Source organism: Octopus bimaculoides, chromosome 3, assembly GCF_046866305.1.
Source record: "Octopus bimaculoides isolate indiv1 chromosome 3, ASM4686630v1, whole genome shotgun sequence".
Taxonomy (NCBI): Eukaryota; Metazoa; Mollusca; class Cephalopoda; order Octopoda; family Octopodidae; genus Octopus; species Octopus bimaculoides.
The window spans coordinates 129923824-129949205 of record NC_142930.1 but is presented as its reverse complement, the minus strand read 5'-3'; the positions used below and the strand labels follow the sequence as shown (position 1 = coordinate 129949205).

At 37.2% G+C, this 25382-nt stretch overlaps 1 protein-coding gene and 1 long non-coding RNA gene across 2 annotated transcripts in view; both read left to right on the top strand.

Annotated features, from left to right (window-relative positions):
- The window catches only part of LOC106875007 (tyrosine-protein kinase STK), a 433941-nt gene that overhangs the window by 225907 nt on the left and 182652 nt on the right, over nt 1-25382 (top strand). The window lies entirely within an intron of this gene.
- The window catches only part of LOC149136688 (uncharacterized), a 96901-nt gene continuing 89327 nt past the window's right edge, over nt 17809-25382 (top strand). The window contains exon 1 of the long non-coding RNA XR_016241201.1: nt 17809-23518. This is a non-coding gene — a long non-coding RNA (uncharacterized LOC149136688). The remainder of the gene's footprint in view (nt 23519-25382) is intronic.

The following is a 25382-nucleotide window of genomic DNA, read 5'->3' as shown; positions in this document are numbered from 1 at the left end:
ACAAAGTAAAAATTATAAATAACTTGAATAAAAGAGAATTAATATTAAACAACACAAAATGGAATGCAACAAATATAACGGGGAAAAAATGTAATTTGAGAAGAAAAGAGTAAAAAACAAAAGATAGAAATGATAAACGTTTAATTCTTACTCGTTTGCTTTTACTAGTTTTCAGTTAGTGAACTGTGGCTATACTGGAGCTCCACTTCTACGGGTTTTACTAGATCATAAATGAATGTGGTACTTATTTTCGTTATGTCTATTTGTCGAACCGCCAAGTTACGGAACACTAAAAGACTCTAACATACGCTGCTACAGTGGTGTGTTGTTGTTGGCACTCCGTCGCTTACGACGACGAGGGTTCCAGTTGATCCGATCAACGGAACAGCCTGCTCGTGAAATTAACGTGCAAGTGGCTGAGCACTCCACAGACACGTGTACCTTTAACGTGGTTCTCAGGGAGATTCAGCGTGATACAGAGTATGACAAGGCTGACCCTTTGAATTACAGGTACAACAGAAACAGGAAGAAAGAGTGAAAGAAAGTTGTAGTGAAAGAGTACAGCAGGGTTCGCCACCATCCCCTGCCGGAGCCTTGTGGAACTTTGGGTGTTTTCGCTCAATAAACACTCACAACGCCCAGTCTGGGAATCGAAACCGCGATCCTACGATCACGAGTCCGCTGCCCTAACCACTGGGCCATTGCGCCTCCACTCACATGGTGTGTATACCGTCATTAAACTGGCATTCAGTTAGTTAGGACGACGAAGGTTGCTGTTGATCCGACCAATGGAACAGCCTGATCGTAAAATTAACTTGCATCAGGTTGAGCACTCCACAGACACGTGTATCCTTAACGCGTAATTCTCAGCGAGATTCAGCTTGACTGAGAAAGTAACAGCCGGCCCTTTGAAATTACAGCTACAACTCATTTTTGGCAGCTGAAGGGACTGCAGCAACGTGAAATGTAGTGCGACGCTCAAGGAAACAACATGCCACAGGAAATCGAACTCGCAACCTTACGATCGTGATTTGAATACCTTAACCACTTTGTCATGCGCCTTCACATCATTGACATAAACTTAGATACGAACACCAAGGTACACTCATTTACATGCACGCACGCGCACACACACTCGACAGGTTTCTGAACAGTTTCCGTCTAGCAAATTCCATTGCCATGACAACTTTCTCTGTCATGGTCAATGCGACGATCAAACCCAACACACGTTCCTTCCAAGCACTGCCGTAAACAGCGGAAGTGAGCTAGAACGTTAAAACTTAGTGAGCATGCACAGTAGAGTCCAAGCGGCTTCACTCTGCATGCTTTAGCTTCGTTACTATGGCAACAATCCAGTTACTTATTGATCAGACCTCGTGTGTGTGTGTGTGCGAGGCAGATATATGTAAGAATAATATTTATCAAGATTAATTCCTACACCTTATACTTGGGTAATTCAATCTCTTTATCTTTAAATCACCTCATTTTTTTAGCTCTGCGCAACATTTCGTTTTTCGTAAAACTAATCCTTTCTCAATGTATCAGAGAATCACTGAATTTCTATAGTTTATCATCATACCAGGAATAATTACTCCACCCTAAGTGTGTGTGTGTGTGTGTGTGTGTGTGTACAGAAGCATAGACGCCAAGCAGTGATTAAGAATAAACGAGCTTTAGGGTAGTTAAAATATGTTTATGACATATTTTAACTTCCAAGGGTAAATTTATTGCAGTTACCATGGAGAAAAAAATTCTCTTATGTGGTAAAAGATATGTAATAAAAAAAAAAGAATCAGTGCTTCCTTCTAACGGATTCTCAGACGCGCGTTTCTGGCTCTTTAACCCTCCTCAGTGAGAAGTACCGAAGAGATAACCCTGGGTAAATTCAAAGCCGTAGCTTTAATTAAAAAGTAGTCCACATATTTGACTGAGTTGAGCTAGTGGCCCACCTGGTCGGAATAAATATAGCAGCATTGGCGCCAAGCTGTGTTTGGGAATAAACGAGCTTTAGAGTAGTTAAAATATGTTTGTGACATAATTTAACTTCTAAAGGTAAATTTACTCCAGTTACCGTGGAGAAAAAAGTTGTTGACTTTGTGTCTAAATCAATGGCGACTGCGACACTCGAACTGTTCGGGCTTATCCCGAGTATAAATTTAATAAAGTGAACGTGTATTTGCCAGCTGATTTAATTTCTACCAACACTGACTTCAAGTATGTAATTGCAGCCAATAACTCAGACTCCTTTTATTGAGCCTGGTCGCAGCTCATTTATTATCATTCAGTGCCTGGCGGTGTTTTAGAAGTGCCCTGTGTCAAATATTATTCGTAGCAGACGTTCTATCGACATCGTTCACGTGCGCCTGACTCGGGCTCAGAAGTTACAGCTCGAGTTGTTATCTATAATCGTAAAAGTTAAAAGTAATCCAAATTCAATGTTTTCTTGAAGCAATAAATGTCTATAGAGATTAGGATTTAAATTCCAATCTATGAAAAGTTTCCGTTCTACAATATTCTTAAAGGAACGAAAAATTATCCGGCAACTTGGACTAATACGAACAAAGCTTGGTAGGTGTAAAAGACTAACTGGCATCTCTTGTCAAGAGTAAAGGCGACAGTCAGATCGCTGATATTTGTCGTGCACTCCTCTGTCATTATTTGACTGCTGTCATTCTGCGCGTTTGTGTGCAAAGATCAGTTGTGTTTTGCAAGGTTGCTTTATTTTAACCCTTAAATTGGAAATGGAGAAAGACATAGTGCTAGAAAAAAAAAAAAAAGTAAGCCATTTGGGGCTAGAAATAGAGCGGAAAAGCGTGAAATTCTTCGAGCAGGCATGTGTCTCATGCAAAATCTATGATGAGTCCGAACGACGCTGATGACCTGGCGTCGCTTCTGGTCTAAATCAAAAGTTATTATTTTTCTTAATGTTTCTCTTTTGGATGGCAAGCTGACAGAATGTTTAGAACGTCGGAATAATTACTGTAACGCATTTGTTTCGGTTCTATATATATCGGGTTCAAATCCCAACGTCAGTTTAGCCTTTTATTCCTCCGGGGGGTCGATAAAATAAAGAACCAGTCTAGTTCAATGGCATTGGCTAATCACCTCCCCTCAAAACTTCTTATCTTGTGCCTAAATTAGAAACACTGTTGATTCCACAACTCTGCTATTTCTAATTAATTCACGTTAATAACAATATTTTCTGAATATCATAACAGCTCTATTAATTGGAGAGCATAGATGAGAATGGGGGTGGGTTGTTTTATCGTAACATTGCTTTTGAACGCATTTGAACATTTGGCCAATTTTAGAGAAAGAAATTAAATTTTTTCTTTTTTTGTTTCTCCCCATTGTCCACTTCGTGAAGAGATCAAAACATGAAAGTAAAAGGAAATACCCTCGATATTATGACTATAATGAAATATCTGTGACATTTCATTACGAAGAAGAAAACTGATATAACGATATCTCGGTGCGTTCAAATTGGACAAGACGGGTTTATAGAGAACACACACACACACACACACACACACACACACACACGATAAAGTTTAATCTATTTTTATCGATCTAGCTGTCGACTATTCTCACTAATCGATACTTCCATCCAAAGTGAATGGCTTTTACAAATTACAATGGTATTTTGATTCAGAAATAGGTATAATAAGACTGTCTGCTGGATTAGTGAACCATGATTGCGCAAGCCTGTAATCAAAGAAGCGCTCAAGCCGCGATCATCTTGTTTTCGTTTAAAGTATAATGTATCTAGGACTGCATTATCCTGCTTCCTTCCTTTTTAAGACGGTTGAATGTAATTTCAGGGAGATTTCTGACAGATCGAGTGACGACGTAGAGTCTCCCTCTTACTTCCTCTGCTGTTGTTGTTGTTGTTCTTACCGATATTGCTGCTTTTGCTGTTGTTGTTTCGCGCTTGCTCAGCTACGACCAAGCAGGCTTGTAATCAGAAGTGTTCCAGCCTTGATCAAGCATAGCGTCATTTCTTCAGACATGGTGAATCTAGGGCTACATTATCTAAAGCTGTCTTTCTCAACTGGGGTCCATATTGGATTTTTTTTTTGATAACATTTATGTGCAATTACTAATATTTCTGCAATACACCAAATATTCCAACAATTATATATACAGTAATCCTCGCCATATCGCGGTTCACCTATCGCGCACTCAGTACATCGCGGATTTTTCTGGCTAATATATCTCTTTTACTCTTTTACTTGTTTCAATCATTTGACTGCGGCCGTGCTGGAGCACCGCCTTTAGTCGAATCAAATCGACCCCAGGACTTATTCTTTGTAAGCCTAGTACTTATTCTATCGGTCTCTTTTTGCCGAACCACTAAGTTACGGGGAACTAAACACACTGGCATCGGTTGTCAAGCGATGTTGGGGGGGGGGGACAAACACAGATACACATACATATATATATATACATATATACGACGGGCTTCTTTCAGTTTCCATCTACCAAATCCACTCACAAGGCTTTGGTCGGCCCGAGGCTATAGTAGAAGACACTTGCCCAAGGTGCCACGCAGTGGGAATGAACCCGGAACCATGTGGCTGGTAAGCAAGCTACTTACCGATAGGTATACTCTTTACTCTCTTACTTGTTTCAGTCATTTGACTGCGGCCATGCTGGAGCACCGCCTTTAGTCGAGTAAATCGACCCCATGACTTATTCTCTGTAAGCCTAGTACTTCTATCAGGGTCTTTTGCCGAACCGCTAAGTTACGGAGATGTAAATACACCACCATCGGTTGTCAAGCGATGTTGGGGGGAAAAACAGACACATATACATACATATATATATATATACATATATATATATATATATATATATATATATATATATATATATATATATATATATACACGACGGGCTTCTTTCAGTTTCTGTCTACCAAATCCACTCACAAGGCTTTGGTCGGCCCGAGGCTATAGTAGAAGACACTTGCCCAAGGTGCCACGCAGTGGGAATGAACCCGGAACCATGTGGTTGGTAAGAAAGCTACTTACCACACAGCCACTCCTGCGCCTATATAAATTTATATCGCGGACTCCTCAGTATATCGCGGGTTTCTGCGGCCGATAGGTATCTATATTTTTTTTGGATTTTAATTATTTCTGTGGGAGGTTTTGGAACGTAATACCCGCGATAGTCAAAGGATTACTGCATATACAATTCCTAATATTATTCAATACTTTTAAATATCGAGTGGCTATGAGGGTCTACCCGAGTAAAATAGGGATCAAAGGGGTTCATAGGTAAAAATGGTTGAGAACCATTGATCTAAAGCGTTATTCCTCAACCTTTTTTTTTATGAGAAAAAGAAGTTTGGCTGCTATTTCGCGTATATCAGGCAACCACGTAAAGTAGAGATTTTCGAAGTGGTCGATTATAGATTCTTAGTAGTCGATGGAACGGGGACGAAAAAATCTCGATGTGTGGATACAATTCTGGGGATCATCAGATAGTCTACAGGGTCACGGTCGAAGAAGTTTAAAATCTAAATAATTTTTCTCATGTTAAATAAAAGGGAAGTCCTTAGAGAGAGACGGGGCCATCTTAGCAACATTATAGCCTGCCCCCGCCGGGTAAAAAGGGTATAGTGGATCCTAAAGTATTTACTCACTGACAGTAAACCACAGCACACACAGATCAGAATTGGGTCCCTAGACTCGTGGTGTCCTTGAGCAACTGTCCAGTGGGCCTATGCCTTAAGACGCCACCGGGAAGACCACGGGTGAGGTAAGTGGCACTCCGTTAGTGACGACGACGAGTGTTCTAGTTGATTTGATCAATGTAACAGCCTGCTTGTGAAATGAACGTGCAAGTGGGCTGAGTACTTCACAGACACGCGTACCCTTAACGAGGATTCATCATGACACAGAGTGTGACAAGGTTCGCCCTTTCAATTACGGGTACAACTCATTTTTGCCAGCTGAGTGGATTGGAACAACGTAAAATGATAAAAATATATATATATGCTCAAAGACACAATGCACCGTCGGGAATCGAATTCATGTCCTTACGATCGTGAGCCGAGTACCCTAACCACTAAGCCAAAAAGAAAAAAATATTCATACCTTCGGTTGTTCTTGCTTGGGGATCCAGTCAGGTCATTTGCTGCCAGTAGCTTGTGATAGGACCCTGTGGAAAGCGCGTCTGAGAACTCTACCCCCACCCTACCCTACCCCCATCAACGCGCGCGTACGCGCACACACACATGACCCCTACCCCCCAGGACTAAGTGGATGATGAAGATGGGGGGCGATGGATAGATGGATGATCAAGTCTCTAATCTGTAAATCACATACGAACGTAAGGCTCGTTGCAATAATTATTCAAATGCAAAGAATTTATTCAAAATACTCTATAATTTTGCTTGAAAAGATAACTTTATAATTTATATACTTAATATTAAAAAAGTGAGTAACTAAAGTCATTTTATTCTCTCTCTCTCTTTCTCTCTATCTCTCTCTCTTCTCTTTCTCACCCCCCCCCCTTTTTTTAATCTCTTATAGCTCTATACCACTCTTTGACTGAGCTCTTTGAAGTAGCGCTTTTGGTTTCGAAACGAAAGGTTACAACTAACATATTCGTGACAGGAAAGATACATAGTTATTTAATCTGTTTTCCTCTCTTTTGTAAACCCTCTCTCTCTCTCTCTCCTTTTCTTTTCTCACGCACAAGCATACCCACATGTATATATGTAGACATAACTGCAACTATATATATATATATATATATATATATATGCGTGTGTGTGTGTGTGTTGGTGTACGTGTGCGGTGTGTATACATACATGTATGTAGATGTATTCACACACATACATTCATATATATACATATATGTAAATGTATCCATATATATATATATATATATATATATATATATATTCTTGTATACTTACAAAGATACCTACATATACACATAACCACCAACACATATTCATATATATAAATATATACATATATATACTTATATACATTCACATATGCCTACATATACGCATAAACACCTACACAGTCATATGTATATATATGTATACACACACACACACACATATATATACATACACATATATATACTTATATACATACACATATACCTACATATACACATAATCATATATATATATGTATATATACACATACATACATACATACATACACAAACACACATACATATAAATACATACACGCGCTCTCTATCACACACACACACACACACACACACACACACACACACACACACACACACACACACACACACACACACACACACACACACACACACACACACACACACAACGCGTGCATGGATACACCTGCGAACACCCACACGTACAGTGTCGACAATTCTTTTAGGAATGTAACTTATAGATTGTCAACGTCTTTCTGCGAGGTGTTCTTTCAAAACACAATTGCGTCGATATTTGCCAGATTTTTATTCGATTAAACTGGTAAAAAAAAGAAAGAAAAAATGATCGAAAGCAAATATAAAACCGTGAATATGCATACGTATATAAACTGCATTTGTCGGCGTATTAGACGTGCTTACCAAAAAGTCACCCTCCGCGTAATGCGGTTGTATTACGGACGGGAGACTGAGTTTTGTGAGTTAGGGAGCCAGATAAGCATAAGTCCGGTGGTACGATAAATGTTACTAATAATAAAATATAGAAAATAAATCAAGATATCATAACCTGTTACCACAAACTTACAAAAAATAGCTTGCGGTACGTCGGCAGTTATGTAGAAGTCACATCATCCCAGTATACCGCCTTTTCTGTTTACATAGCCCTCACCTGAAAGATATTTTACATTATTTAATGATTGACTGTATTACCTTTACAAAACATTTGGTTATTATCTAAATTAACGCTTCTCAAACTGTGGGTTACGACCCCAAATGGGGTCGCGAAAATTAAATTCAAACACTAGAATTTCAGTTTATGTGTTATTTCACAAATCCTAAAACTACTTTATTTAGACAAATAATATAACTACTTTTTTTTATATACATATATTGTTTAGAAAAAAAAAAAAGATAAATGATTTATATATTTATTTGTATGTTTTATTTCATACTTAATACCTGGGATCGCGAAAAATCTCGTGATGAAAAATAGGGTTATGAACGAAATATGTTTAAGAAGCGCTGATCTGAATAAATAACGTATTAGCTCTTTGCAACGAATGGATGACTGCAAAACCATAGTTGTAGTGCACCACCCTTAGTGGCCAATCGCAGTAATACCAAAACATCATAACAAAAATTACGAGTTTTACATCTCGTATGACAATTCTTTTGACAAAAGAAAAAAAAAAAAGTAGGCAGTTAATTTAAAAGACAAAACTGAAATATGAAACACGTATGACGAAGTTTATAGGCGCTGAATTAATGTTTTTTTATGCTTTATTCCACTATACTCTCACAGCATTGTAGTTATATACAAAATCACACATTCCTCCTTCAAAACCATTCTATATCTGGTGCTGGTATAGTATGCGGTCTACCACGGTGTCAAACAGTATAGCCAGGGTTATCTATCTTATCTTTCAGAGATAAAACACTTCGTACATTATAAAGGAATTTCACAAATAAGAAAAATTGAATCTTATATTATTTTATATGATAAAGAAATTACACAGATAAACCAAGACAATCCATTTTTACGATAAACACTTCTTATGTCATTAAGGAACAATAGAAATAAATCACCTGAGTCTTTCCTCATCATCTTCCAGCAGAAATGAACAAGATGTGACTGGAAAAGCTCAGTACCGACGCCTCTCATTTTGTTCAGAATCATAGTTTTAGCATCTAACCATGATCACTCAATGGCCTGAGCGTGTGATCCGGTCACTGGATCCACATAATGTCGTTAATGGTTCACTCGTCTGAACGAATTACTAAACCTTTTCCATATTCTCTCTCGATAATTGGGATCAGACTGTTCCCGTCACGCCGTTCCACACAAAAGTATCGACAGAATGAGCCTTATTTGAGACCAAAAACCCACGGCCCATCAATTCTATGTCCATGGTTCCTTTCGTTTCGTTGTTCTGCATCACTGTCTTCGAAGAGAAGAGCGCTGTCGCCATTCAGCATTCTTCCTCGATTGTATTTTCGTCGACCAGCAAATTTTGCTTCATCGATCTGAGTGGGGTTATCGTTTGTTCCAACCATCTTCCCTCGTCATTCATGATAAACTATGGCTCCACACACCTCGTGGCACATATTGTACCCGTCAGTTATTGTATTTTTAGATGTTCCTGTTAGAGCCACTGCTGTGGTTATGGGTATATCCATGACGAAAAAAAAAGTTCTAAAATCTCACTCAGGCTCTGGTTGCAGTTTAATTTGTTGTTAATGTCCGTATAATGGAAAAATTGGTCACTCTTTCGTTTTTCTTGCATGACAGTACCGCCTCGATGGCAGGGATCTGCTTCTTGTGTATCCAGCAGATTGTAATCTTGTAAAAATGTGTCTGCTGTTTCCGCTGTCAAGATGACACGTGTATAAAAATCTTTCAGCAACATATCAACGTGAGGTAAACCGCAAGGGAAAAGGTGAAGTGATAACGAATAGTTTTTTGGGGGGGAGGGGACGAGTCGATTATATCGACCCCAGTGTTTCATTGGTACTTAATTTATTGACCCCGACGGAATTTGAAATCAGAACGTAAAGACGGGCGAAATGCCGCGAAGCATTTTGCCCGGCGTGCTAACGATTGTACAAGCTCGCCACCTTAATAATAATAATAATAATAATAATAATAATGATTATAATAATCTTAAAATCTTTTAGACATTGCAACGAAAACGAAAGAAAAAGTTTAGAAATCGTCCAACTGTAATGTAATTTCTCAAATCACCGTCTTAAGCTGATGTTGAAAGTGGAATAAAATGAAAAACAAAAGCGAGAAATGTCATATACCATTGGAGACAATATTATCATTATACCAGCCGTAATGGCTGTCACAGAAACTATTATGAAGAACTCTCAGCTTATTCTTAAGATTATTCCTCTGAGTATTCAGTACAGTACAACACTGCATTGATGAGATGTCAGAAAATATTGAAAAGACGATAATTTCAGAATTTCAAAAGTGTAATTTATGCTACTCAGCTTGACGAATCACCGTTTGGGAGTTCTAATATACTCAAGGACTATGTAAAGTACTGCGCAGTAGTAGTTCAAATAGTTCTTATAAATGCACTGTTGGTGAATTTCTCTTTGACAAATATCTTGAGGCTGCCACTCAGTGGCGGGTGGAATGATCATCTTGTGGTTGGACGAATATTTGAGGAAGTGTCCGCCATTCATGTTAAATCATTACGGCATTTGTTTCTGATGGTGCACTTAGCTTGGATTGAGATGTACTGAGGTTTTTCAGCCGCTTTTAACGGAAAAGCTGCTAATAAGAGAGCATGTATGCAATGCACATTGTTTTACCCTGAAAACAATTTCGTAACCAAAAATAATTCTTTGTAATTTTTGGTACAAAATCAGGAGTTTTGAGGTTACTTACTTTAGTGACTTCGAAAGGATGGAAGCAAAGTCAACCTCAGTGATAGTTGAACTCAGAGCATAAAGACGGACAAAATATCGCTAAGCATTTTGCCCCACTTGCAAACTACTCTGCTAGCTCGCTGCTCTCTTGTGACAAAATAATAATAATAATTATTATTATTATTATTATCATAATAATCCTTTCTACGAGAAGCGCAAGGCCTCAAATTTGGGGGGAAGGGGTTTAGTCGATTTCATCGGCCCAGTGCGTAACTGGTACTTATTTAATCGACCCCGAAAGGATGAAAGGCAAAGCCGACCTCGGCGGAGTTTGAACTCAGAACGCAGGGACAGTCGAAATACCGCTTAGCACTTTGTCTATCGTGTTAACGATCTGCCAGCCCACTGCCTTAATAATAATAATAATAATAATAATAATAATAATAATAATAATAATAATAATAATAATAATAATAATAATAATAATAATAATAATAATAATAATAATAATAATAATAATAATAATAATAATAATAATAATAATAATAATAATAATAATAATAATAATAATAATAATAATAATAATAATAATAATAATAATAATAATAATAATAATAATAATAATAATAATAATAATAATAATAATAATAATAATAATAATAATAATAATAATAATAATAATAATAATAATAATAATAATAATAATAATAATAATAATAATAATAATAATAATAATAATAATAATAATAATAATAATAATAATAATAATAATAATAATAATAATAATAGAAGAAGAAGAAGAATCTTTAAAAGATTTTTTGCATATCGAAATAAGATATAAACAAGGGTGAGTTGAGCTTCTTTGATTAAACAATAGAGTCCCTTAATTAGGTAACGAAGCTGTTTTTATGCTTAAATTAAAAACAATTATTTATGATCTGTTACAAAGTAACAGTTCATAAAACATCACAGCTGTTCAGCTGTTTTAGATTCTAAATTTAGTGGAGAATCGGTTACAAGAGAAAGGTTTTGGCTATACAGTAATCCCTCGATTATCGCGGGTGTTACGTTCCAAAACACCCATTGATAGGTGAAAATTCGCGAAGTAGAAACTACTGTATATTTTTTAAAATTATTTTTATAATTTGTATATATTTATATTTACCCCTCTCCTAACATAATGGGGAATAGACCTGAGTGTATATAAAAAGAATAAGAAAGTATATATATATATATATATTTATATATTATTATTATAAATGCAAAACAACACCACGGAGGAATCGATGTAAGCTTAAATAATAAACCGCGATAGGTGAACCGCGATATGGAAGTCATATTTTAAGATTTCAAGTAAATACAATCTTTTGCCAAATGGCAAAAGATTAAATGGCAAAAGATTGTATTTTATTTGTTTAAGCTATTGGTTTTGCGGCCATAACGGAGCACCGCCGTGGAGGGGTTTTAGTCAAATAAATCGACCACAGTACTTTTATTTTTCTTCTTGAAAGTCTATTTTTTTTCCATTGGTCTCTATTTGCCGAACCGCTAAAGTTACGCGGACGCAAACAAAGCAACACTGGTTGGCGTGTGTGTTTGTTGTGAGAAGAAATGTACCATAATGATGGTACTTCTGCTTTTCTTGACATATTTTGTTGTGATTTAGGGTTTATCTTTGTGAGTCATTTTTGTTTAAAGACTCAAGTCTTGTATTTGGAATTTTATTTGTTTATGTTGGCGATTTGACTGCCACAGAAACTGCTACTGCTGCTGCTACTACTGCTCAAAAACTGATAACCTCGAATAAGGTTTAATCATATTAAGAGCAAATGGTTGATATTTTGAAAACCAACCACATGATGATTGATGTATATCAGTAAATTGATAGATCAATTAATGTTCCCAGGTCGCATTAGATAAACTAAGTAGATAAAATTTGGATGTTGGTACATAGCGAGGTTGTCACTAATTCACGAAGCAAATTGATCTCGAAAAGGATGGTGGTCGGGTTAAATCCAGCATTGTTTCTGTATTGTCTTTCACTCGGTTCAGGCATTGGTCTCCGGTCATGCTGGGGCACCCCGTTGAAAAGTTTTAACCGAACAGACTGATCCCTGTACTTATTCAAACCTGCTACTTATTCTTTCTGTCTCTTTTGTCGAGCTGCTAAGATACTGGACATATACAAACTAACAACGGTTGCGAGACACATGCACAAAGACACATATACTCTCACATACATGTACACACGCACACTCACTCACTCACTCACTCTTTCTCTCTCTCTCACTCACTCTCTCTCACACACACACACACACACACACACACACACACACACACACACACACACACACACACACACACACGCACAAGGTGCGTGGCTTAGTGATTAAGGTATTCTGCTCATGATCATAAGGTCGTGAGTTCGATTACTGGCGGCGCGTTGTGTCTTTAAGCCAGACACTTTATTTCACCTTGCTCCAGTCCACTCAGCTGACAGAAATGAGTAGTATCTGTATACTAAATGGCCACCCGTGTCACATTTTGTGCCGCGTAGAGTGTATGCATGTCCGTGGAGTGTATGCTCAGCCACTTGCACGTTAATTTCACGTTGGTCGGATCAACTGGAACACGCCTCGTCGTAACCGACGGAGTTTATATATATATATATATATATATATATATGTATATGTATGTATGTATGCATATATATATTCGTTTATACTTTTATTTGTTTCGGTCATTTGACTGTGACCATGCTGGAGCACCACCTTTAGTCGAATAAATCAACCCCAGGACTTATTCTTTGTAAGCCTAGTACTTATTCTATCGGTGTCTTCTGCCGAACCGCTAAGTTACGAGGACGTAAACATACCAACATCAGTTGTCAAGCAATGGTGGGACACACAAACACACACACACACACACACACACACACACACACACACACACACACACATAAACGATGGGCTTCTTTCAGTTTCCGTCTACCAAATCCACTCACAAGGCTTGGTCGGCCCAGGGCAATGGTAGAAGACACCTAAGATGCCACCGGTTGGGACCGAAACCCAATACCGTATCGTTGGGAAGCAAACTTCTTACCACACGGCCTAGCCTCTCGTAATATTTTCTTTAAAGAAACAAACCGTGACATTAATAACTCATCGTAAGTGCGAGTCTTGAAGTGAACACAACCATAAATTACAGCAGGTAAATACACTAAGCTTAAAAAAGAAAACTGTAAATGGACAAAAGGTCAAAGGCTACTTTCTGCATTCACCTTTAAAATAATTTATTTTGTATCTTCCAAAGCGTCTGCATCTTCACGATGTAAAACAAGTTTTTGTCTGGCAAGGCGCCGAATTTGAGACATATCTAAATATGTCTAGATAGTTATGGTGGTGTCATGATCGACTAAGTAGCAAGGTTTCCTGCAGCAGTTACCACGTGTCGGTCTGTTCGCCTATGTACAAATTATAGTTAACTGTGGGAGGCTGCTTTATTCTTTTATTTGTTTCAGTCATTTGACTGCGCCCATGCTGGAGCACCGCCTTTAGTCGAGCAAATCGACCCCAGGTCTTATTCCTTTGTAAGCCTAACTTATTTTCGGGATCGATAAATTAAATACCAGTGAAATTCTGGGGGTCGATGTAATTGACTAGTCCCCGCCTCCTAAAATTTCAGGCCTTGTGCCTATTTTTACAAAGGATTAATTACACTTTCTTGCTGGTTTCTCAAGCGTGACCGACTGAGATTAGAGACATTATCCAGCCATTTCGTTCTTGGTCTACTCTTAAGTTTCCTGCCGATTAGCTCGGCTTGAAGAATCCATTTTGCATTTCTTTTCCTGCGATATTCTAATCACGTGTCCGTTGTCCCAGCACTGTGACCATTCAATGTGAAGAAGTAGCAGTTGGACCCAGAGAGATTTTCTGATCTCCTAGTCACGTACCCTGTCGAGTAACTTTACCCCAGAAATTTTTCGAAGGAATCCCATTTCGGTTACTTGTATTCGAGATTGTACTTTTTCAGTCATTAACCAACATTCATGATCTTAGATGAGAAAAGGACGGAAACCAAATTGAAGATAGCTTGGGGAATCCATTAATTTTATTAACAGAGCTCTCATTATGCCGCGTTCACAGGCACCTGCTTGTATGGATGCTCGCCAAAAAGAAACCCAGGCGATAATGTGGGACTAGTGATGAATTATTTACATTGCAACTTCATGAACAGATATGGTGAAACAGATTTAAAGATTGTGAAAAATTATTCACTAATCTTCATTTCGTACATCAATGGCTGTTATGTTTTCTCATAAATATGATTGTTTTCATATTATACAGAATCAAGCTCCCAGATTCACAATCTTGATAGTGTAAAATAAAGAATTTTTTGTTGTACTCTGTATAAAACATACGTACAGTATTCAAGTTATATAGCATATATATATATATACATATATATATATATATATATATATATACATACATTCTATACATTAGCTATGTTATATAGATTGTTTGCATAAAATTATCAAATTTCACTGTCCACACTTCTGGGGAATTTACTTTCTATATTTTCTAAAAGCCCGTCAACTTCGTGTTGATCCAAATGTTTTTTAAAAATCATGTGATTATAGAATATTGCTCTTCTTAACTTGTCATATTGTTTGACGGCATTTCAAATAAATACATTTCTTATGAAGGCTTAATAGATAAATAAATAAACTTCCATTCATTTCTTTATACTCTCATTGTTAACTTGTTTATTTTTGTTCATCTTTCTTACCCGATTCTTTTCTGAATAACGATTCAACAACATTCCATCGTCAATGCCTCACCAATTTCTTTACATGGTCCCTGTTAATTAAGAGCAGTAACCTCAGGCATTCCTTTCTCAATAAATCACTTGAAGAGCCTACTCTTACGTGTTAAAGCATCGACCATTTACTGTGTTACTGAAGCAGATTGGTTCCATCTGCACGTGTTTTATGTATGTTATCATAACTATTTTAATTAATGTTTGCGCTGGTTTCCACATGCCAACCATTTTTTTTTTTTATGCATAATTATCCTGAAATTAAACTGTCATTATATCTACCCTGTTAATACGCCTAAAACCTGAACTCACCGCAGTGCATTCTTCGTTTTGACTTCGTTGCGTCTACCAACTAACCTGAACCACGCACACACACACACACACACACACACACACACATTCGCGTCTGCTAATACTTTACATGTATCACGTCCTCGCGTTGTTGTTTTTTTTGTGTTTGTTCTTCGTTTTATTTGGATTTACTATCTATCTGTCTGTCTGTCTGTCTGTCTATCTATTTCTCTCTCTCTCTCTCTCTCTCTCTCTCTTTCTCTTTCTCTCTCTCTCTCTCTCTCTCTCCCTCTCCCTCTCTCTCTCTCTCTCTCTCTCTCTCTCTCTATATATATATATATATATATATATATATATATATGCATGTATATACACATGTGGATGTAAGTATGTACATATATGTGTGTATACATGTATATATATTCTTTGTATTATATATATATATATATACATACAGTTTTAGGGAAAAGAACCAAGGTTCATGAACTCATCGATGAAGATCCACTGTCACATATAGAAAAAATTATATATATATATATATAGAGAGAGAGAGGATTTTCCCGTCGATTTCGACGTATACGTTATGTCGTTTGTTTATTTACCGTACATTTTTTCATCACATATATAAATAATGCAAGTGGGTGGCCATCTCTATCCGTTTGCCCTTTCACGGATCTTGTTTATCACCATACACAGCGTCTCAAAACCACCTTGCTCACCAAACAGTCTTGGCGATATTGCTGGCTTGGTCGTCCACCCAATGGGTTGTACAGGGTTACATGTTACCAGTAACACTCAAGAGCGAGCGACCTTGCAAATCTCTTCGTATTCATTTCCATGTATTTTATCTGAATACTTGTTCTCTTAGTCGTTGCTGTTTAGCACCAAGTCGACCATGGCCATCTCGATTTTTCTTCGGACACAGAATATTCCAGTTCCTATTTATCTTTCCTTTTATTTATCTATCTATTTATTTATTTATTTATATTAAAGACAGTGTGTGATTTGAGGGAGATTTGACTGTTAATGCTAGTATATTTTTAGGCTCCCTAGAGCAATGGTTCTCATCATTATTTAATATTCGACCAGATCCAAAGCCTGGATTTTTTAGGGGGTCCTTACACAAAAACAACAACAACAAAAAACACAAAACACGAGTCAATAAAAGAAACATATTTATAGAAGAAAGACAGTTGGGTGCCACCGGAAGGATGCTCGAGGGCCGCTGTTGAGAATCGCTGCTCTAGAAACTCTTTCGCTGGCTTGTCTTCCAGAAATCTCATCTCGCTATTTAGTTTTTCTATTTTATTGTCGGCCATTGTATATTCCTAAATCGAAAGATCATCGATGTATTCATTTACTTTCTAAGAAAGTATTATTATTTGTGAAAAAAAAAAAAAAAAATCAATCAATAATTTAGATTGTTTGTTTATATCATTTCACATCGACTCAAACTCACATTTTTGATTCGTGTCTTTTGTTCCGATCTCTGATTCATTATTGGTTTGCGGTTCTAAAATACATGTAGATTAAACAAAAAACAAGATGCCCGTGTTTAATCCATCTACAATATTCAGTTAATCGATTAATCCAGCTTATCCACGAATCAATCAATCGATAATCCAATCAATCAATTTATTATACCGACAAAACATTCATTCGATGAATGCCATTCATATAATTTCAAGTTTCGTCAAAGTTATTTATTTATTTTTTCCAATTCATTTCGTCAGTACTATACCGCTTATACGGAACAAGCAACTTCCTATGGGCTTTCCTGTTTCAACCTTATTAAATCAATAATTACAACATCTATATTGGCGGCAATTAATAGTCATCAAAAAAAATTCCCCCCCCCCCCCGATATAATGCAATACCTCTAACCCATTTATCGATCCATTTCTTCGTCCCCCACCGCGTCTTCTCTCTCACACACAGACAAAAGTTTTGGTGTTTTATGCACATTTCTACATGGCTATTTTTATAACAATATATCTGCTAAAGATCTGCTAAATTGAAACTGTAATAACAACCTCCCTCCACCCTCTTTCTCTTTGTATGTATATGTGTGTGTGTATATATATATATATATATATATATATATATATATATATACATATAATGAGAAAGAGGGTGGAGGGAGGTTGTTATTACAGTTTCAATTTAGCAGATCTTGAAATTCACAAAAAAAAAAAAATGTTTGGTCTAAATATTACATATGGAAAATTTTTTGTGAGATTAATTCTTTCACAACTAAACAGTTTGGTGGATAGAAGGGAATGAATGAAGTTGGCAAAATTCCACACAGCGAGTTTATAAACAAATTCACCTGGTCATTGGTATATGCGTAGTCTTGGGAATGTATTTGCATCACATTTACTGTTGTTGTTTTGGCAAATTTTGAAAAGTTTCTTTTCAAACAAAACACAAATAGGAAAAATTAAATTAAATTAAATTAAATTAAATACACGCCTCGTGAGATTTTATATGTATCCGTTTAAGGCTAGCTGGCCGAAACTTCGAATTTACTAGCAACACTGGTCTTTGTAAAAGAATATGTACTCCATTAAAAGTATTACTCTTACTTGTTTCAGTCTTTTGACTGCGGCCAAGCTGGAGCACCGCCTTTAGTCGAACAAATCCACCCCCCGGATTTATTCTTTGTAAGCCTAGTACTTATTCTATCGGTCTCTTTTGCCGAACCGCCAGATTACGGGGCACGTAAACACACCAGCATTGGTTGTCAAAGCGATGGTGGGAGGTGGGGACAAACACATACACACACACACATATATATATACGATGGGCTTCTTTCAGTTTCCATCTATCAAATCCACTCACAAGGGTTTGGTCGTCCCGAAGCTATAGTAGAAGACACTTGCGCAAGGTGACACGCAGTGGGACTAAACCCGAAACCAAAGTGGTTGGTAAGCAAGCTACTTACCACACAGCCACACCTGTGCCTATTGAGCAATCTTTCAGTTTAATGCAAAATTATTTCTATAAATCGACACACACACACACACACACACACACACACACACACACACACACACACACACACACACACACACACACATATATGCATATACAAACATATAAACTTAGTTACGTTTCGACCAAAAATTGGTCCTGGCCATGTCTAACTTAGTAGCACTACCCGATAGGATTATCTAAATCCTTTTTAAGTCAAGTATTGAGTTCTTATTGAGTGAGTTGTATCCAGGTATGGGTGGCTTATCTGGTATTCCTTGAAGAAATCTGTCTAGACTCCGTTTAAAGCTGATAGGATCTTTTTCCTCTTTTGTCTGTTTCGGGACAATGTTAGACAGGGCAGGGCCTATTGAGGAAAAGAAATTATGCCGCAGTGTACCTATATGTTGTGATCCTGAATTGGGCAGGGGACGTATCGCTCGTGGTCCCAGGCTTGGATGAACCTTGAAACTAATGTTTAGGTCGTTTGGGCAATGCTGGCGGTATATTCTCCACATCGTACAGATGATGTACCGCTCGCGGTGGGGCTGGAAAGAGTAGAGCTTCAAGGCTTTAAGGCGGTCCCAGTAATCAAGATCAGTCATGCCTTCAATTCGTTTAGTGAGTGCCCTAATCATCGAGATGTTTTGTTTTGTATGGGGAGACCACAAGGGGCAGCAGTATTCGAGGTGTGGCCGTACAAAGGAGGAGAAAAGTGGAATGATGACACCTTGTTCTCTGGACCGGAAGGTTCTTAAGATCCAGGAGCTCATCCTACGAGCTATATTGACCTTATTGTTGATGTGGGGACTCCAATTGAGATTGTTGTCAACAATTACACCCAGATCTCTGATATTATTGGATGCCGTGAGCCGTTCCCCTGAAGGAAGAGAGTATGGCTGTTTTAATATAGACTTTCTTCCAATGCATCAGCTCAAATTTTCCCTCGTTCAGTTTCATTTTGTTTTTATCTGCCCATTGACTCACAGCATATAGGCCAGACTGGAGTTGAGTTCGGTCTTCTTCTTCATCAATGATTTGCTGGAGCTTAGTGTCATCAGCAAATATTTTCACTTTGCAGTGATTTACGACGCTGGAAAGGTCATTTATGTAAATTATAAAGAGGAGCAAGCCCAAGACAGTCCCCCGAGGGACACCACTGGTGACTTTTGCTGGGCTTGAGTGGACTCCGTCGACCACAACTTCTTGTGTTCTATTCTCCAGGAAATACTTAATCCAGTGTAGAAGTTTTCCACGGTTTCCAACATTTGCCAATTTTGTGAGTAAGATATTATGGTCAACCTTGTCGAACGCTTTACTGAAGTCAAGATATATGACATCAGCGTTCGAACCTGTTCCCATACATACATACATACATATATACACACACACATATACATAACTTTGATAACTTTGCTAGGTTTCGGCTAATATAGGCCAAGGCCATGTCTAACTCAATAGCACCACCTGGTGAAGTCTTTTAGTCATACATGGGGCACCATAGCCCACTTTAGCAAACAGTTATTATTGTTGGAGACGTATCCGGGTGTAGGAGGTTGGTCCGGGATTTTTTGAAGAAATTAGTCCAGTAAACATTTGAATTTTATAGGATCCGTTTCTGTTTTGACGTATTTTGGTATGGTATTAAAGAGAGCTGGACCGCACATATACATATGTATTTTTTTATCTCTTTATTCTCTTAATGTTCTCAATCGTGGACTGTGGCCATGCTGGAGCGCCGCCTTAATTTATTTTCTATCGGTTTTGTTGTCACTTTATGGCTGGAAGTTGGTTTGATTGAACCTGTAGCAGCTGATTATCCCCGAGTGTATCCTTGAATGGTTGGCTGGTCCGCTATTGTCTTTAGTTATTTATCCAATAATTTTTTCTTTTAATGTTTCAGTAGCGGTCCCTCGTATATTTCTGATTTCTTTAGGTAAGCAGTAGAATAGTTGACGACTTCTAAATATCAGACTGGTATAATAAAGCGTTTGTTTATATATATTTATATATCATTTGTAGAAAAACAGAAATCCGGAGAAGAATCACAGTCGAAGATGTAGAGCAGTTGATATTATAATGGGGAAGGCCGGTTTACGGGCTTACCCTGGGTTTCCCGTCCATAAGGGGTTTGGCCTTACAGCGTATCGTCAGGCCTTAAACCTGTTAGTCTAAGGTTTGGGGTTTGGGTTCATCTTTGTTCGCTAGGTATTTGGGTTTATTTTTTTTGCTTTGGTTGAATCTTGGTTGTAGTTGGTCAGTTATTTTTAGCGTTTTGACAGAAAAAAGTCATTCTAAAGTTGTTTTTTTTTAACGTAAGCGTGCATAAACAAGTGGAATGCTTACACAGCAGGTTTTACAGCCACATCATCCAAACCGACCGGGTGAAACCAGGCTTAGCTGACAATATATATGTATATATATGATATATGCACATACATGAATACACACACACACACATATATATACATATACATATATACATGCATATATACATATATTTGCACACATATATATATGCATATATACATAGATATATACATGCATATATATATGTATGTATATACACATCCATATATATATATGTGTATATATATATGATGTATATATATGTGTGTATATATATATATATATGTATATATACGTGTACGTATATATATATATATATGTGTGTGTGTAACCCATGCTAGCATGGAAAGCGGACGTTAAACGATGATGATGATGATGATGATGATATATAGGAAAAGGAATAATTAAATCAACCCTAATACTTGAGATGTTAATCATTTTATCGTCTCTGGAGCGTTAAAACTCAGTCACCCCACGTGAACAACTCTCTCTCTCTCTCTGAATTGGAAGTTGTAGCGTTCATCCCTCGCCAGTAACTTTAGTGATGGAAGTGTGAAGCGATTAGGAAGGGTAATTGAAACCGAGTGCCAGATTCGGTTCAGTGAGAATTTACCGCTGCGACACACAGCGGCTGCCAATAATATCCAGTTGATTACCTTCCGCACGTTTTGTTAACGCGCTACACAGCCATACTGTTTAATTACACTTATTAGATACAATAACTTTGCTTCTTTAGCCATTCATTACTACTAGGTAGATGATTAACTAGTGGAAGAGCCAACAGGGCTGTTTCCTTTCACGTGGATACGGTCAGATAACGTACATACATGTGTGTGCGTGTGCGTCTTTATCCACCAGTGTTTCAGTCGTCATGGTTATGGTAGTGTGGATGGAGGAAAAAATGAAATCAACAAGTATAAAATAAAATTTTATAAAAAAAATAACAAAATAAAAAAATTCTACCATATCAAAGTAACTAACTAGCTGGCTGACTGGGTATGAAAGCGACAGATTTGCCGAGGGACATAGTCAGAGAGAGAAGATAGGAAGGAAGTTGGTAAATGTTCTCAGTCGGGGTGGGATGGCTTACAAGTGAGGAAGAGAAGGTAAAAGAGAGCGGTGTGAGGAAGGGCAACCATAGCAATAATATCGATAAAAGAGAGGAAAGGAGATGCAGGAAATGGTGTTTATATATATATATATATATATACTTATACACACACACACATATATATATATATATATATATACTTATACACACACACACATATATATATATATATGGATGTGTTTGTGTGTGTGTGATAGAGACAGACGGAGGAAAAAGTTGTATGTGAATGAGTGAACGAAGAAGAAAGAGAAAGAGAGAGAGAAAGAGAGAATTGTAAATGATATACAGGAAGCACGAGAGAGTGAGGGCGGAAAAAGGAAATAATATCCTTTCATACAAAAAAAAAATGAAAAAAGAAAAAAGAAACTAGTAACAATAATACTAATACAACCTCAGAAAAAGGGTGATAGAAAAGTTAGAGAAAAATATAGTAAAAAGAAAGAGAAATAAATAAAGAGAAAAATGGAGAATGAGTGAGAGTAGTTGAAAGACAGTCTATGAGTAGTTCTCCAGCCAAGCAGATGGTTTTTGGCTGCTGTCTGAATACAGAACCAATTCAACACCAGATTAATGGTTTAAGTGAAGAAAAGGATTTGCCGGAATCTACCTACTTATAAAACTACCTAACAACAAAACAAATACACCGAGAGAGAAATGTGTAGAGCAAGTGCTTGTTACTAGCGGCTACAAGTGTTATTGTGGCGGGGAAAGAAAGAGAGAGAGAGAGAGAGTGAGAGAGGGGGAGAGAAAGAGTGAGAGAGAGTAGTAACCCCTTTTTTTTTTATTTTACCATTATTATCGTCATCAGTAGTCGTGGTAGAAAGGATAGTGCTTTTTCCGTCTCGTGTTAGTAAGTACTATGGCACGAACTAGTTTGGTGTGTGTCGTTGGGACGGTGTTGTGTATATCAGAGACTGGTGGAATTATTTCGTTAAATGGTTTGTTATTTTAACCTCTCACTGCACCCGTCACCATTTACCATAGTACACAGCTATTGCTTACATAATCGCTTCTATCACCTCCCCCTTTTTTTAGAAAGAGAGAGAGAGAGGGAGAAACAAAACTATCGTTTAGAGTCCAGTAACTATTTGTTTACGTTGATGTTTCATGCGATTAACAACGGCAAGATGAAGTGAAGAAGAGATAAAAAGAGATCACAAAAGTATTTAAAAATAAAGGATATTGTTGCAGACTTCTGGAAGTTCTATTTCCAATAAATCCACAAAGTAGTTTATTGATACAATTTACCAACCTACAAACCTATATGGGCTTAACTTTAATCCCTCAACTATTACTAACGGCTATAAAAGCTACCGATCCCATTCGGATATATTATACACATATTTTCAATCTGGATAATTATACAAATTTCTCTGTGTTGTCGTTTCTAAAACATGACTGGTGACATGTTCTGCAGAAAGAAAAAACACAAAGGTAAGTTCGAGTGATCTGAGCTCTATGTTAAATATTTTGATCGAGGTTCGATCCCTCTTCATTCCTTACGACCATCGATTGAAATATATATATTTTTCTTCGAAAGAAAATCCTTTATCAACTTGTTGTCTCACTAACATCGATCTGTTATTTTTATTCTCTTATAAATACTTCTCACTCAGTTCGATCGATTTTTCGTTTGTCTGACATCCAAAAGTTTTGTCGGGGCTATCAAAGTACATTGAAAGTGCATAGTTGTTGAGTGTTTGATTTCATCCACAGTCTACATAACGTTATTATGGGTGGGGAAGTGGTATTAATTAATTACACGTGTTTATCATGTGTTCTTGTGCTGTTTGACCCCAGGTTAACCCCGATTGAGTAGACTTACGATCAAGTCTTCCTGTCTTTTAGGGTCATCTGGGAATTTTTCTTTTTGTACTTGTTAGGTCTGTAGCAACGTCTCGTCAGATGGAAGTAGTAGTAAAAATTTACCGGAAAAGGACACTGAATTTTGGGGGTAAAATGTAGAAAATATTTCGGGACAAAAAACTCTTTCACAGAAAGAAACAATCACCCGATTCCTTGCCATTTTCCTTCTCCACGATTTGAAAGTGGTAAGTATTCCGAAAAGTCCACCGAACAGACATTACTCCCGTCTTGTAATACGAGTGGAATAGTTTTAATTTACCGAAGGATTAGAACATGTGACCGTTGCAGACACCTCGTGAACAATATATGGCAGAGGTCCTGCAAGGGTCATATCCAACGTGTCTTTCCCCTTTTTTCAAGACGGTATGATTTGAGGGAAATGTGGCTGCTATTTCTAGCAGTTTTAACAACCACATAGAGTTTACATTGACGGCTCGTTTATCATGTGTTAAGTATAGTTAAGTGTGCAAACTACCCGTCTTTTCTAGGCCCTACTACACTTAAACTTTACTGCTAGTTCGGCTGTGATATGGTTCACTTGTGTTTTGGGTGTTAACGGTGCATAAACAAGATATATAACATTACTATTCACGAGAAGTTTCAGAATATCTTAGGGTAGATATCTCTACACGAAAAGAGGAACAGCAAATCTTTAAATAGGTGTAATCGTAATTATAGGTACCGTTGTATATAGTAACACACTTTTATTTTCTCTGTTTCTCTGTTTTGTTTGCTGTTTTGTTTCCACTCTTTGCATTAGCGGTTCTCAACCAGGGCCCATATGATCCTTAGGTGGGGGTCCAATATAATTTAAAAAAAAAAATTACGCGCAATAAATATTTCAAAATATTTCAATTTTTTAAAGCAATTTCTAATAATATTTAATTCTAAGAATATAATAAGATATTTTCAAACATGGAATGGTTATGAGTGTCCACCCGAGTAAAATAGGAATTAAAGGGGTCCATCCATGGGTGAGAAATGGTTGAGAACCACTGCGTTACACAGTATTAAAACTACCGGATTTATTCGTCACTCTTTTATACTTGATTTTAAAAAAATCTTGGTTGCGACTTATAAACAGGTCAAAGCTGATGTCAGGTTTTTGAATATGAAAGGAATAAAATTTGGTACCAAGATTTAATACTAAATTAGGGGTGCAGCTTATACACGAGTGCAACTTGTACGCGAGTGAATACAGGCAGAGTAACGCATGTCGAGAAAACGTGTTGCTAAAATGACATTCGTTTCTTACCACTTGAATCGAAGTTTAATGCCGCATTAAGGAAGTTGTGTGTGGGAGGTGGTGTGAGATTTATTATAGCTTTAACCGTAGTTATATAAATTAGACGGTTAATGTTTACATCTTGACATTAACCAATTAGACTATATAAATAAACCTTGCTGAGGCGATCCGACGGTTTATTTAAAT